Raw genomic sequence first — 15634 nt, 5'->3', positions numbered from 1 at the left:
TGTGAAAACACCAAACCTACATTTCATTGATGTAACTGGAAGTGATGGGGAAAATGGAACCAAGTTGGAAAACACTCTTTTATCCGGAATTTCCCCAACCTAGCAAGACAGGCCAACATTCAAATTCAGGAAATACAGAGAACATCATGAAGATACTCCTCGGAAGATCAACCCCAAGACACATAATCGTTAGATTCACCAAGGTTGAAATGGAGAAAAAAATGTTAACACAGCCAGTGAGAAAGATCACATTACCCACAAAGGGAAGCCCATCAGACTAACAGTGTATCTCTCTGCAGAAACCCTACAAGCCAGAAGAGAGTGGAGGCCAATATTCAACATTCTGAAAGAAAAGATTTTTCAACCCATAATTTCATATCCAGCCAAACTCAGCTTCATAAGTGAAGGAGACATAAAATCCTTTACAGACAAGCAAAGCATAAGAGATTTTGTCACCATCAGGCCTGCCTTACAAGAGCTCTTGAAGGAAGCACTAAATATGGAAAGGAAAAACTGGTACCAGCCACTGCAAAAATATACCAAATTGTAAAGACCATCAACACCACGAAGAAACTGCATCAACTAATGGGCAAAATAACCAGCTAGCATCATAATGACAGATTCAAATTCACACATAACAATACTAACCTTAAATGTAAATGGGCTAAATGCCCCAATTAAAAGACACAGAGTGGCAAATTAGATAAAGAGCCAAGACCCATCAGTGTGCTGTATACAGGAGACTGATCTCCCATGTGAAGACACATATGGGATCAAAATAAAGGGATGGAGATATATTTACCAAACAAATGGAAAGCAAAAAGTAGCAGGGGTTGCAATCCTAGTCTCATAAAACAGACTATAAACCAACAAAGATCACAAAAGAAAAAGAAGGGCATTACATAATGGTAAAGGCATCAATGCAAAAAGAAGAGCTAATTATCATATATATATCCACCCAATATGGGAGCACCCAGATTCATAAAGGAAGTTCTTAGAGACCTACAAAGAGAATTAGACTCCCACACAATAATAGTGGAAGACTTTAACTCTTCACTGTCAATATTGGACAGATCAATGAGACAGAAAATTAACAAGGATATTCAGGACTTTAACTCAGCTCTGGACCAAGCAGACCTAATAGACATCTACAGAACTCTCCACCCTAAATAAACAGAATATACATTCTTCTCAGCACCACATCACACTTGTTCTAAAATTGACCACATAATTGGAAGTAAAACACTCCTCAGCAAGTGCAAAAGAACAGAAATTATAACAAACAGTCTCTTGGACTACAGTGTAATCAAATTAGAACTCAGGATTAAGAAACTCACTCAAAACTGCACAAATACATGGAAACTGAACAACCTGCTCCTGAATGACTACTGGGGAAATAATGAAATTCAGGGAGAAATATATCAATTCTTTGAAACCAATGAGAACAATGACACAACATACCAGAATATCTGTGGAACAGCTAACGCAGTGTTTAGAGAGAAATTTAAAACGTTAATGCCCACAGAAGAAAGCGGGAAAGATCTAAAATCAATACCCAACATCAAAATTAAAAGAACTAGAGAAGCAAGAACAGACAAATTCAAAAGCCAGCAAAAGCCAAAAAATAACTAAGATCAGAGCAGAAATGAAGGAGCTAGAGACATGAAAAACCCTTCAAAAGTATCAATAAATCCAGGAACTGGTTTTTTGAAAAAATTAAAAATAGACCACTAGCCAGACCAAATAAAGATGAAAAGACAGAAGAATCAAATAGACACAATAAGAAATGATAACAGAGATATCACCAGTGATCCCACAGGACTACAAACTACCATCAGAGAATACTATAAACGCCTCTATGCAAATAAACTAGAAAATCTACAAGAATTGTATAAATTCCTGGACACATACACCCTCCCAAGACTAAATCAGGAAGAAGTCAAATCCATGCACAGACGAATAACAAGTTTGAAAGTTGAGGCAGGCCGGGCATGGTGGCTCATGCCTGTAATCCCACCACTTTGGTAGGCTGAGGCAGGTAGATCATGAGTTCAGGAGATTGAGAGCATCCTGGCTAACACAGTGAAACGCTGTCTCTATGAAAAATACAAAAAATAATTAGCCAGGAGTGGTGGCGGGCACCTGTAGTCCCAGATACTCGGGAGGCTGAGGCAGGAGAAAGGCATGAACCCAGGAGGCAGAGCTTGCAATGAGCCCAGATTGTCCCACTGCACTCCAGCCTGGGCAACAGAGCGAGACTCTGTCTCAAAAAACAAAAACAAAAACAAAAACAAAAAAAAAGAAAGTTGAGGCAGTAATTAATAGCCTACCAACCAAAAAAAGCCCAGGACCAGACAGATTCACAGCCAAATTCTGCCAGAATTACAAAGAGGAGCTGGTGCCATTCCTTCTGAAACTATTCTAAACAATAGAAAAAGAGGGACTCCTCCCTAACTCATTTTATGAAGCCAGCATCTCCTGATTCCAAAACCTGGCAGAGATACAACAAAAAAAGAAAATTTCAGGCCAATATCCCTGGTCAACATCGAGGCAAAAATCCTCAATAAAATACTGGCAAACTGAATCCAGCAGCACATCAAAAAGCTTATCCACCATAATGAAGTGGGCTTCATCCCTGGGATGCAAAGCTGGTTCAACATACGCAAATCAATAAACATAATCCATCACATAAATAGAACCAATGACAAAAACCACATGATTGTCTCAATAGATGTAGAAAAGGCTTTCAATAAAATTCAACTCTCCTTCATGTTAAAAACTCTCAATAAACTAGGCATTGATGGAACATACCTCAAAATAATAAGAGCTATTTATGACAAACCCACAGCCAATATCATACTGAATGGACAAAAGCTGGAAGCATTCCATTTGAAAACCAGAACAAGACAAGGATGCCCTCTCTCACCACTCCTATTCAACATAGTATTGGAAGTTCTGGCAAGGGCAATCAGGCAAGAGAAAGAAATAAAGCGTATTCAAATAGGAAGAGAGGAAGTCAAGTATGTCTCTGTTTGCTGATGACATGATTGTATATTTAGAAAACTCCATTGTCTCAGCCCAAAATCTTCTTATGCTGATAAGCAACTTCAGTAAAGTCTCTGAAAACAAAATCAATGGCAAAAATCACAAGCATTCCTATACACCAATAATAAAAAGAACTACAAACCACTGATCAAGGAAATAAGAGAGGACACAAACAAATGGAAAAACATTCCATGCTCATGGATAGGAAGAATCAATATTGTGAAAATGGCCATAATGCCCAAAGTAATTTATAGATTCAGTGCTATCCCCATCAAGCTACCATTGACTTTCTTCAAAGAATTAGAAAAACTACTTTACATTTCATATGGAACCAAAAAAGAGCCTGTATAGGCAAGACAATCCTAAGCAAAAAGAACAAAGCTGGAGGCATCACACTACCTGACTTCAAACCTCACTACAAGGCCACAGTAACCAAAACAGCATGGTACTGGTACCCAAACAGATATCTAGACCAATGGAACAGAACAGAGGCCTCAGAAATAATGCCACACATTTACAACCATCTGATCTTTGAGAGACTCGACCAAAAAAAGCAATAAGGAAAGGATTCCTTATTCGATAAATGGTGTTGGGAAAACTGGCTAGCCATAGGCAGAAAACTGAAACCGGACCCCTTCCTTACACCTTATACAAAAATTAACTCAAGATGGGTTAAAGACTTAAACCTAAAACCTAAAACCATAAAAACCCTAGAAGAAAACCTAGGTATTACCATTGAGGACATAGGCATGGGCAAAGATTTCATGACTCAAACACCAAAAGCAAAGGCAACAAAAGCCAAAATTGACAAATGGGATCTAATTTAAAGGACTTCAGCACAGCAAGAGAAACTATCATCAGAGTGAACAGGTAACCTAGAGAATGGGAGAAAATTTTTGCAATCTGTCCATCTGACAAAGGGCTAATATCCAGAATCCACAAGGAATTTAAACAAATTTACAAGAAAAAAACCAATCCCATCAAAAAGTGGGTGAAATATATTAACAGACACTTCTCAAAAGAAGACATTTATGCAGCTAACAAACATATGAAAAAAAGCTCATCATCACTGGTGATTAGAGAAATGCAAATCAAATCCACAATGAAATACCATCACATGCCCGTTAGAATGGTGATCTTCAAAAAGTCAGGAAACAACAGATGCTGGAGAGGATGTAGGAATGCTTTCACACTGTTGGTGGGAGTGCAAATTAGCTCAACCATTGTGGAAGACAGTGTGGTGATTCATCAAGGATCTTGAACCAGAAATACCATTTGACCCATTACTGGGTGTATACCCAAAGGATTATAAATCGTTCTACTATAAAGACACATGCACATATATGTTTATTACAGCACTATTCACAGTAGCAAAGACTTGGAACCAACCCAAATGCCCATCAATGATAGACTGGATAAAGAAAATGTGGCACATATACACCATGGAATACTATGTAGCCATAAAAAAGGATGAGTTCATGTCCTTTGTTGGGACATGGATGAAGCTGGAAACCATCATTCTCAGCAAACTAACACAAGGGCAGAAAACGAAACACCGCATGTTCTCACTTATAAGCGGGAGTTGAACAATGAGAAAATGGGGATACAAGGAGGGGAATATCACACACCAGGGCCTTTGCGGGGGGGTGGGAGCTAGAGGAGGGACAGCATTAGGAGAAATACCTAATGTAGATGACAGGTTGATGGGTGCAGGAAACCACCATGCCATGTGTACACCTATGTAACAAACCTGCAGTTCCTCCACATGTATCCCAGAACTTAAATTATAAGAACAACAACAAAAAAGAACTATTGTGGCTATCCACACCACTCCTCCACATCCCTATATGCCAAACTACCTCTAAACTCTTATGGAACAAATGGACATCTAGTGTTTTAGAATAATCTTTTCAACTACTACACATCACCTGCTTGTACTTTACTTTGTTATCTATGTAACATTCTTTGTTTAATACCAACCTAGTGTCCAGTCATACTTAGCTTTGTTTGTTTTGATGCATGTGTCTACTACTTTCCAGCCCTTAACCCTATCACAGTCCACTAAACTTGTGTTATACCGAATTTATTTCAAAAATGCTGACCTAAATAATCTAGTTTTCTCATCTGTGGTAGGCAAAATAATGCCTCTCCCTCCCACGACACCTGAAGATGTCCACACCCTAATCCCTGGAACCTATAAACATGCTACCTTACATGGCAAAAGAGACTTTGCAGGCGTGTTAAAGTTATGTGTTTTGAAATGGAAAGATTGTCCTGGATTATCCCTGTGAGTTCAATCTAATCATACATACCAAGAGAAGCTTTCTTAGCTGAAGTCAGAGAGATGGTACTGAAGAAGATGTAAGGAAGATTGGAAGCATGAAAGAGACTTAACTTGAATTTGTTAGTTTTGAAGATTGAAAAGAAGGGCACAATCCAAGGAATATAGGTGACCTCTAGTAATTGGGAAAAGCCCTCGACTGACAGCCAGCAAGGAAACAGAAACTTCAGTTATACAACCACATGAATTAGATTCTTTAAAATCCTAGATGAGCAAAGTAACAGATTCTCTTCCAGAGCTTCCAGAAAAGAAAACACTCTTGAAAACAACTTGATATTAACCTAATGAGACCTGTGCTGGACTTCTGACCTCCAAAATTGTTACTTTAAGCCAATCAAATTTGCGGTAATTTTCTATGGCAGCAATAGAAAACTGCTACATTATTTTACAGATAAGGAGACAGACCCAGTGAACAGGAATGACTTCCCCAGGGTTACATTACTTGACAAAAGCAGATCTGGGAGTAAAACATTTGAAATATTTTCTACTTAATAGGTATTGCTGTATTTCAGCCATGGTAAATCTGTTTCACATATTGACTATTGCAATTCTCATCTAAGGTAATAATTTCTGGTCATTTATAATGATAAAGGTCTTTAAACAGGAATTTAAATCAAGGATTGTAACACTCACTCTACAAATTGTTCAAACAATTTAAAGAACTAATTTGAGCTAAACTCAACATGCAGCACTGAGCTTGCTGGAATTTGGTGGGAACCCCTCAAATTATGCCTGTTAATAGCCTCAATGCTAGGCAGAAATCAGGAATATGCTAATATTCCTGATCTCAATTAGTTGTCATTTCATTGGCCAATTAGAAACAACTAAAGAGGCTTTTGAGTGTCCATAGAAATTCATACAGATGTGTGCTTCATGTGTTCAGGGACTACAGGAGAACAAGATAATGCACAGATACATTCCTAAGGCAATACAGGCTTGTGCATAATGTCTCCGCTTTTTTTGTGTAAACAATTGGAAACACACACATAAGTACACATTTAATGCTGCAAACATTGGAGTGGGAACAAAAGAGCTGAGCTGATAATCAGGATTCATTGACTCAGTACATGCATGTGGGCACTCATTCATTCCCCAATACTGGTTCTACCCATGCACACATACTGTAAGCTTAGGTTTCCTTGCTAGCTTCAGCTGTGGGGTTTAAGCATTTCAGAGGGAAGAAATGGTCAGCAATAGCGTGGGAAGTTCTCTCAGAATGAAGACCAATATCTAAATAAAAGTTTTCTTCCTTAATGAAAAATAATGACGTTTTTACTACCAGTCATTAGGATTATTACTTGGCATTTTCTATTCAGGAAGGTAAAACTATAACTCATAAAATGATTCAGTCCATCAGGATTTAAATTCAGTGTGTCCAAGACCTGCAAGGGGACATGTCCCTTCTAAATAGCATTACAACTCTTTAAAGATATTAACAAATGTTTAAATTTAAAAAATAGCAAATTCCTATAGAAGTTATTGTTACCAGCAGATAAGCAGCCTAGGTAAGATCAGCCCCAGCAAGGCTTAGTTGGCAATCATGAAGCTGATCTCACACATTCAAAAATAAAAGAGCTTTCCACTGCTCCTACACCTCCCTTTTTCTCAAGACATGATGGCAGGACAACTTCAAACAACGGAACTAATTGACATTGACCCCTGAGAGGTGGGCAAAAGAGAGCTGTATAACATAATTAACCTCACTGGTGTAGACACATGGGTGGTTCAGCAGAGATTAACTTCTGGTCCCTAACAATAATAAAATTGAAGTACATAGGGGCTTTTCCCAGGAATAAAGGCAGGGCTTTTCTGGTCTTTCTGTATCCCATGATCAAGAGATGACTATTCTAGCTTGGACTCAGGAGAATTGGCAATTATTAGAACAACAATGAGAGTAATTAACTTTCATTAAACTTTTTCTATGTGCCAGATACTATACTAGGTACCTTACATAGATTATCTCACGTAATCATCACAATACTTTATGATGTAGATACTACTAGTATCCAGATTATACTGATAATGAAACTGAGTCACAGAGAGGTCCAAACACTCACAACACATAAACTGTTCAGAATTCAACACCAGAAACTTGATTCCACTAAATATATGCCCCTCAATACAACCTCTCAAGATATGATTATACTACAACTTTATAATGATACTGATTGATGGTGATGATGACAATAATAAATTTTTATCTTTGTATAAAACTCTTCAGTTTACAAAGGTTTTTTTTTTTCATTTCTTTTTGTTGCTTTGTTATTTTATTTTCTCAACAATCCTAGGGTATAGGGGCTATTATCCACTTTCATTTCACACATGAAAAAAAAATGTTGTTCAGGAAGGTTAAGTAATTTACCCAAAATCATATAGCTAGGCAAGGGCCAAGATAAACTTTGAACACAAATTGTCTACTTCCCTAACCTGCCTTCTTAACCACTATGCTCTCTGAGCTGAGAAATTTTATCATTGTTACTCTTCTTTCCTGAAGCTGCATCACTGTGCTGCTTCCAATGTAGAAGTAAAATTGGGTAGATTTGGGATCAGCATATTTAAACTCAGAGAGCAAAACAATATTTAAATGAGAGCAGCAGGAGGAAGACAAATGCCCAGGCAGACAGGGGCAGGTCCTCAGTGAAAGCCCACCTTCAACTTGAAGACAATTTAAAGCACAGCTACAAGGCCCAGGTAAATTTATGGACCAGATAGAGAACTTCTCCTTTCATTTGGCACACTTTCTTTTAACTGATCCCCACGATTTACCTATTTTATATACACCTATCTTTCCCCAATTTTTTTACACTGCCCTGCCCACTTTTCGGTGGTGCCTTTGTTTTAACCTTTTTTACGTACTCACAAACCAGTCAGCACACACTCCCCTAATCTCAACCCATAAAATCCCCAGACCTAGCCACACTGGGAGAGAAACTACCCAACTTTGGGTGGGGTCCTCCCCGGCGTCTCTTCGCTGCTGAGAGCTGTTCTGTCACTCAACGAATTCGTCTCTGCCCTCCTTACCCTTCAATTGTCAGTGTATCCTCATTCTTCTAGGTTGTGGGACAAGAACTCAGAAACCATGAAACGTGGGTGTGAGCTATAACACAGGTGGGCTGGGGCATGCCAAGCTGTGGGCTGAGCTGACATGCAAGCCAGGCATGACCCAGCTGGGTTGAGTGGGTGGGCCATCTTCTGCAGCATGTAGTGTGCCCAAGCAAGGCTCAGGCAGAGATGTCACCAACCAGAGGTCACCAGCTGGCAGGGTGACCAAGAAAAATCCTGTGTCACATCTATGTTCCTGTCCAGGATTCATCAGTGAGTGTGGACTTAAAACCTCTTTTATTTTTGTTTCCAAGCCTTCCTATCCTCAGACTTTTTCTGAAAACAGATGGAGCACCAGGTCTGTGTTAGCCAATTAAAAGCAAATGGCACAGCTGCACCAGAGGTCACCACTCATCACCCATCGCTGTCAGGAGTTGAAAATGTCAGCTAAAAACACCTCTATGCAAATAAACTAGAAAATCTAGAAGAAATGGATAAATTCCTCGACACATACACTCTCCCAAGACTAAACCAGGAAGAAGTTGAATCTCTGAATAGACCAAAAACAGGAGCTGAAATTGTGGCAATAATCAATAGCTTACCAACCAAACAGAGTCCAGGACCAGATGGATTCACAGCCGAATTCTACCAGAGGTAGAAGGAGGACCTGGTACCATTCCTTCTGAAACTATTCCAATCAACAGAAAAAGAGGGACCCCTCCCTAACTCATTTTATGAGGTCAGCATCATCCTCATACCAAAGCCTGGCAGAGACACAACAAAAAAAGAGAATTGTAGACCAATACCCTTGATGAATATTGATGCAAAAATCCTCAATAAAATACTGGCAAGCCGAATCCAGCAGCACATCAAAAAGCTTATCCACCATGATCAAGTGGGCTTCATCCCTGGGATGCAAGTCTGGTTCAATATACACAAGTCAATAAATGTAATCCAGCATATAAACAGAACCAAAGACAAAAACCACATGATTATCTCCATAGATGCAGAAAAGGCCTTTGACAAAATTCAACAACACTTCATGCTAAAAACTCTCAATAAATTAGGTATTGATGGGACGTATTTCACAATAATAAGAGCTATCTATGACAAACCCACAGCCAATATCATACTGAATGGGCAAAAACTGGAAGCATTCCCTTTGAAAACGGGCACAAGACAGGGATGCCCTCTCTCACCACTCCTATTCAACTTAGTGTTGGATGTTCTGGCCAGGGCAATTAGGCAGGAGAAGGAAATAAAGGGTATTCAATTAGGAAAAGAGGAAGCCAAATTGCCCTTGTTTGCAGATGACATGGTTGTATATCTAGAAAACCCCATTGTCTCAGCCCAAAACCTCCTTAAGCTGATACTCAACTTCAGCAAAGTCTCAGGATATAAAATCAATGGACAAAAATCACAAACATTCTTATACACCAATAACAGACAAACAGAGAGCCAAATCATGAGTGAACTCCCATTCACAATTGCTTCAAAGAGAATAAAATATCTAGGAATCCAACTTACAAGGGACATGAAGGACCTCTTCAAGGAGAACTACAAACCACTGCTCAAGGAAATAAAAGAGGATACAAACAAATGGAAGAACATTCCATGCTCATGGGTAGGAAGAATCAATATCATGAAAATGGCCATACTGCCCAAGGTAATTTACAGATTCAATGCCATCCCCAACAAGCTACCAAAGACTTTCTTCACAGAATTGGAAAAAGCTACTTTAAAGTTCATATGGAACCAAAAAAGAGCCCGCATTGGCAAGTCAATCCTAAGCCAAAAGAACAAAGCTGGACGCATCACACTATCTGACTTCAAACTATACTACAAGGCTACAGTAACCAAAACAGCATGGTACTGGTACCAAAACAGAGATATAGATCAATGGAACAGAACAGAGCCCTCAGAAACAATGCCGCATATCTACAACTATCTGATCTTTGACAAACCTGACAAAAACAAGCAATGGGGAAAGGATTCCCTATTTAATAAATGTTGCTGGGAAAACTGGCTAGCCATATGTAGAAAGCTGAAACTGGATCCCTTCCTTACACCTTATACAAAAATTAATTCAAGATGGATTAAAGACTTAAAAGTTAGACCTTAAACCATAAAAACCCTAGAAGAAAACCTAGGCTTTACCATTCAGGACATAGGCATGGGCAAGGACTTCATGTCTAAAACACCAAAAGCAATGGCAACAAAAGACAAAATTGACAAATGGGATTTAATTAAACTGAAGAGCTTCTGCACAGCAAAAGAAACTACCATCAGAGTGAACAGGCAACCTACAAAATGGGAGAAAATTTTTGCAACCTACTCATCTGACAAAGGGCTAATATCCAGAATCTACAATGAACTCAAACAAATTTACAAGAAAAAAACAAACAACCTCATCAAAAAGTGGGCGAAGGACATGAACAGACACTTCTCAAAAGAAGACATTTATGCAGCCAAAAAACATGAAAAAATGCTCACCATCACTGGCCATCAGAGAAATGCAAATCAAAACCACAATGAGGTACCATCTCACACCAGTTAGAATGGCGATCGTTAAAAAGTCAGGAAACAACAGGTGCCGGAGAGGATGTGGAGAAATAGGAAAACTTTTACACTGTTGGTGGGACTGGAAACTAGTTCAACCATTGCAGAAGTCAGTGTGGTGATTCCTCAGGGATCTAGAACTAGAAATACCATTTGACCCAGCCATCCCATTACTGGGTATATACCCAAAGGACTATAAATCATGCTGCTATAAAGACACATGCACACATATGTTTATTGTGGCATTATTCACAATAGCAAAGACTTGGAACCAACCCAAATGTCCAACAATGATAGACTGGATTAAGAAAATGTGGCACATATACACCATGGAATACTATGCAGCCATAAAAAAGGATGAGTTCATGTCCTTTGTAGGGACATGGATGAAATTGGAAATCATCATTCTCAGTAAACTATCGCAAGAACAAAAAACCAAACACTGCATATTCTCACTCATAGGTGGGAATTGAACAATAAGAACACATGGACACAGGAAGGGGAACATCACACTCTGGGGACTGTCGTGGGGTGGGGGGAGGGGGGAGGGATAGCATTGGGAGATATACCTAATGCTAGATGACGAGTTAATAGGTGCAGCACACCATCATGGCACATGTATACATATGTAACTAACCTGCACATTGTGCACATGTACCCTAAAACTTAAAGTATAATAATAATAAAAATAAAATAAAATAAAATAAAAGTCCTCAGTAATCATAAAAAAAAAGAAAATGTCAGCTTTGTTCCAATCCCATATTTTTTAATGGCATTTTTATGCTTTCTTTTATGGCACGTATCTGTTCTTTATATACAATATTAGGGGTGTTGTTGCAAACTACAGAAATATTACTGGGTAGAATGGGCACTTTCCCAGTCCTCAGAAATGTAATTCAGAGAAATATGGTTTCTGTCTATTCTTAGAACTGGGGAGGATGTAGTGATTTCAAGGCTTTTTTACCCTGTTAGAGGAAACCATTTGCATAGAGCAAGTGGCTTTTTCCCTGAGGTGGCTACTCCTCCTCTGCACCTAAGCTGTTTTCTTATCTTTTCTCCACCATGTCAGGAATTCATATAGCCTTGTAAATACAGGGAGCTTTTTAATGAAGTTTCTTTTTTTCTCTTTGGGAGGCACCTTACTAGACCAGGTCCCAAATTTACAGGACTTCCCTTCTCTCCCTAGTTTGAGGAGGGTCTGGCTCCACAGCTTCACCTTAGCACTCTTACTATGAAAAGGAAGCAATGGAGGAGAAGCCCTGCTGGCTGCTGGCTGCTGGCTGCAAATCTGGTGAGGGCAACTTGGGACTTAATTTAAATGAATCCATGCACCCTCCGGAGGCACCTTTTTATCCCAAACTCAATTCCAAGCTTCATGTTTAAGCCTTAGTAAGGAAAACTAGATCTGAGGGATCCAAAGGCAGGCAACAACGGAAGTCAAATGGCGCAGTGAGTATATATTAGTTTGTTATCACGCTGCTAATAAAGACACACCCAAGACTGGGTAATTAATAAAGAAAAAGATGTTCAGTGGACTCACAGTTCCACATGGCTAAGGAGGCCTCACAATCATGGTAGAAGGTGAAGGAGAAACAAAGGCACGTCTTGCATGGTGGCAGGCAAGAGAGCATGTGCAGTGGAACTGCCCTTTTATAAAGCCATCAGTTCTCATGAGACTTATTTACTATCACAAGAACAGCATGGGAAAAACCTGCACCCATGATTCAATTACCTCTGACCAGGTCCCTCCCACAACACGTCAGGATTTGGGGAGCTACAATTCAAGATGAGATTTAGGTGGGGACACAGCCAAACCATATTAGGTGGTACAGGGAATGAGCAAGACTAATTTCTGCTGATTGGGTTCCCACTTCATGGAGGAAGGCCACGATCATATTCATGGCATAGATGAAGTCTAGGAAACTCAAAAGTTACTTGTAGAAGAGAGGATAGGCCAATGTGTAAGAGAGTGCAGATATTTCTGACTTATACACCTCTGTGTTACATGGGCGAAGGCTGCATTGTCACCCATCGTCGGCACCTGCCAAGGTCGCTGGGACTCAGAGATATAAGGACAGAAGAAAAAGAAAGGCCTTTTTTCTCTCCCTTGTACACCCTGTGTATTTTCTGGGAAGGGAAAGGAACTAAGGGACATCTTTTTTCCCTCTTTCCAGATGGGTAACCAGCCATCTTCAGTCTGTACTTCTCTCAAATGCATTCTGAATCACCAGGACACCTTTGGGGAAAAAAAAAAAAAGCACGTTGTTTTTCCTGTTTTTTCCTCCCTCTGTCCTATCTTCGTGGATGGATAATTGAGCCTCCATACCACAGGACACTCCCCTCGAATGCATCCCCCCAAACTAGGAAAGTTTAATTTTCCCAAACCTTAAAATGCTTGGCTTAAAATTGAATTGGGAAGAAATTACAATTCTACCCGAGCAATCTCCTGAGGAAGGTATGCAGATAACCTCTTCGTCTGCTCCCACTTCACAGGACTCCAGGGTCAATAGGACTCCATAGCTCAGGGGAAGGGAACACAGAAGCCTGAAATAGCAGCAAATGTGTAAACATTTTTACCAGTCAGGCTTCTGGCCTCTCTCTGTGCAAGCCAATTGAATGAATGGTATAAATCACTGCTTATATCTATTACAAAGTTTGATTAATGGTATAAAAGGATTTATGAGGCTAGTCATAAGCTATAGCCAATCTGGTGTCCTTTGTGTGTCTTTCTGTATGATTCTCTTACAAGGAGAAATACCTTAGGATAGAACACAGGCTTAGGACCCCATAAGCCCACTAGCAAACTGGTCAGTAACAAACTTTGCTGAAGGTCTCTGAAACAAAAAACTGGAAGAGGTTTCCCTCTTGTATGTCCTTGGGAGCTTGACCTTGTCACCACATGGTAGTACTTTCTTTTGGTCTCTGTCACTTTACAAAGGTGGCCCAGGTTCAATCCTGGCTTAGGAAATGAGTACTTTCTGGTTAAAAACTGTGTGACTTTTGCCATTTGCTGATTTTTTCCCCTCCATAAACAGCTTTTGGCTTCCTTTTTAAAATCTTCCTTTCTTTGAGCTATCTTTAAAGATTCTAGATTTTGTAAAAACTGCTTACCACCTCTTTGCAAATACCTTGTACACTCATGGTTAATTTATAACCCTAGTTGAGACTTGTTGGTTTCACCTGTATGGTTACTTTTGGTAAAGTTCAAAAGCCAGAAATATGGGCCCCTTGACATGGCTAAAGTTGGGTAATAAGGAATTTAAAAGGATGTTTTTAAGATTGCTATGGTTAAAAGTCAGCTTAATTAAAAGGTATATCTGAGCTATAGGTATATTTAAAAGGGCTTTATGTCTTTTATCTTCTTGGATATTTTTTGCTGGGAAAAGTTTTTTTTCTTCTCAGTCGACTGAATTATTTTTGCCCATTTTGTCTTGCCACTCTTAATGCACACATGAGATAACTTTGATGGCCCGGGGCTGCTTGAGAAAAACAGAAGGTGCCATAGGCCCCATTTTGGAAAAAAAACTCTCTGTTTTACTCATGGAATACTAAGAATTAAAAGTGGATAGATCCCTCTCAAAAATAGTTTTTGTTTTCCAGCTAAACCTGCTTATTAGGCTCTGGAAACAGGATGTTTTCCTAGCCCTGTTTCTTGAAGGTCTCCACCCTGAGGCCAGTAATCCAATTAAGAGATTGGCAAATGAAAAATCTCATAACTACTAGATCTTCTGCTGTCTGTCTCTGTAGTTGTATATTTGTTATGTATGTAATGTTTATATAAAAAAGCTCTAATTAATTGGCTTAGAGAAAAATAAGTGATTAGATCAAATATTTTTAAAGGAAAAACAGAAGCTGCAGTACCTTTTAGTTCACATAACTTTAATCTCTGAGAAACAAAAGCAGTTTTAAAGATTATTGGTAGGGGTGGAGCCAAAATGGCCTAATAGGAACAGCTCCAGTCTACAGCTCCCAGTCTGAGCAATGCAGAAGATGGGTGATTTCTGCATTTCCAATGGAGGTACCGGGTTCATCTCACTGGGGAGTGTCAGAAAGTAGATGCAGGACAGTGGGTGCAGTGCACCGAGCATGAGCTGAAGCAGGGTGAGGCATCACCTCAACTGGGAAGCACAAGGAGTCAGGGTTCCTAGTCAAAGAAAGGGGTGACAGATGGCACTTGGAAAATCGGGTCACTCCCACCCTAATACTGCATTTTTCCAGTGGTCTTAGCAAACGGCACACAAGGAGATTATATCCCACACCTGGCTCAGAGGGTCCTATGCCCACAGAGCCTCCCCCATTGCTAGCACAGGAGTCTGAGATCAAACTGCAAGGTGGCAGCAAGGTGGCAGCAAGGCGGCAGCAAGGCTGGGGGAGGGGCACCCACCATTGCCCAGGCTTGAGTAGGTAAATAAAGTGGCTGGCAAGTTCAAACTGGGTGGAGCCCACTGCAGCTCAAGGAGGCCTGCCTGCTTCTGCAGACTCCACCTTTGGGGGCAGGGCATGGCCAAACAAAAGGCAGCAGAAACCTCTGCAGACTTAAATGTCCCTGTCTGACAGCTATGAAGAGAGTAGTGGTTCTCCCAGCATGCAACTGGAGATCTGAGAATGGACAGAATGCCTCAAGTGGGTCCCTGACCCCTGAGTAGC

This window comes from Gorilla gorilla, chromosome X (assembly GCF_029281585.2).
Source record: "Gorilla gorilla gorilla isolate KB3781 chromosome X, NHGRI_mGorGor1-v2.1_pri, whole genome shotgun sequence".
NCBI lineage: Eukaryota > Metazoa > Chordata > Mammalia > Primates > Hominidae > Gorilla > Gorilla gorilla.
This window is presented reverse-complemented; position numbering follows the sequence as displayed.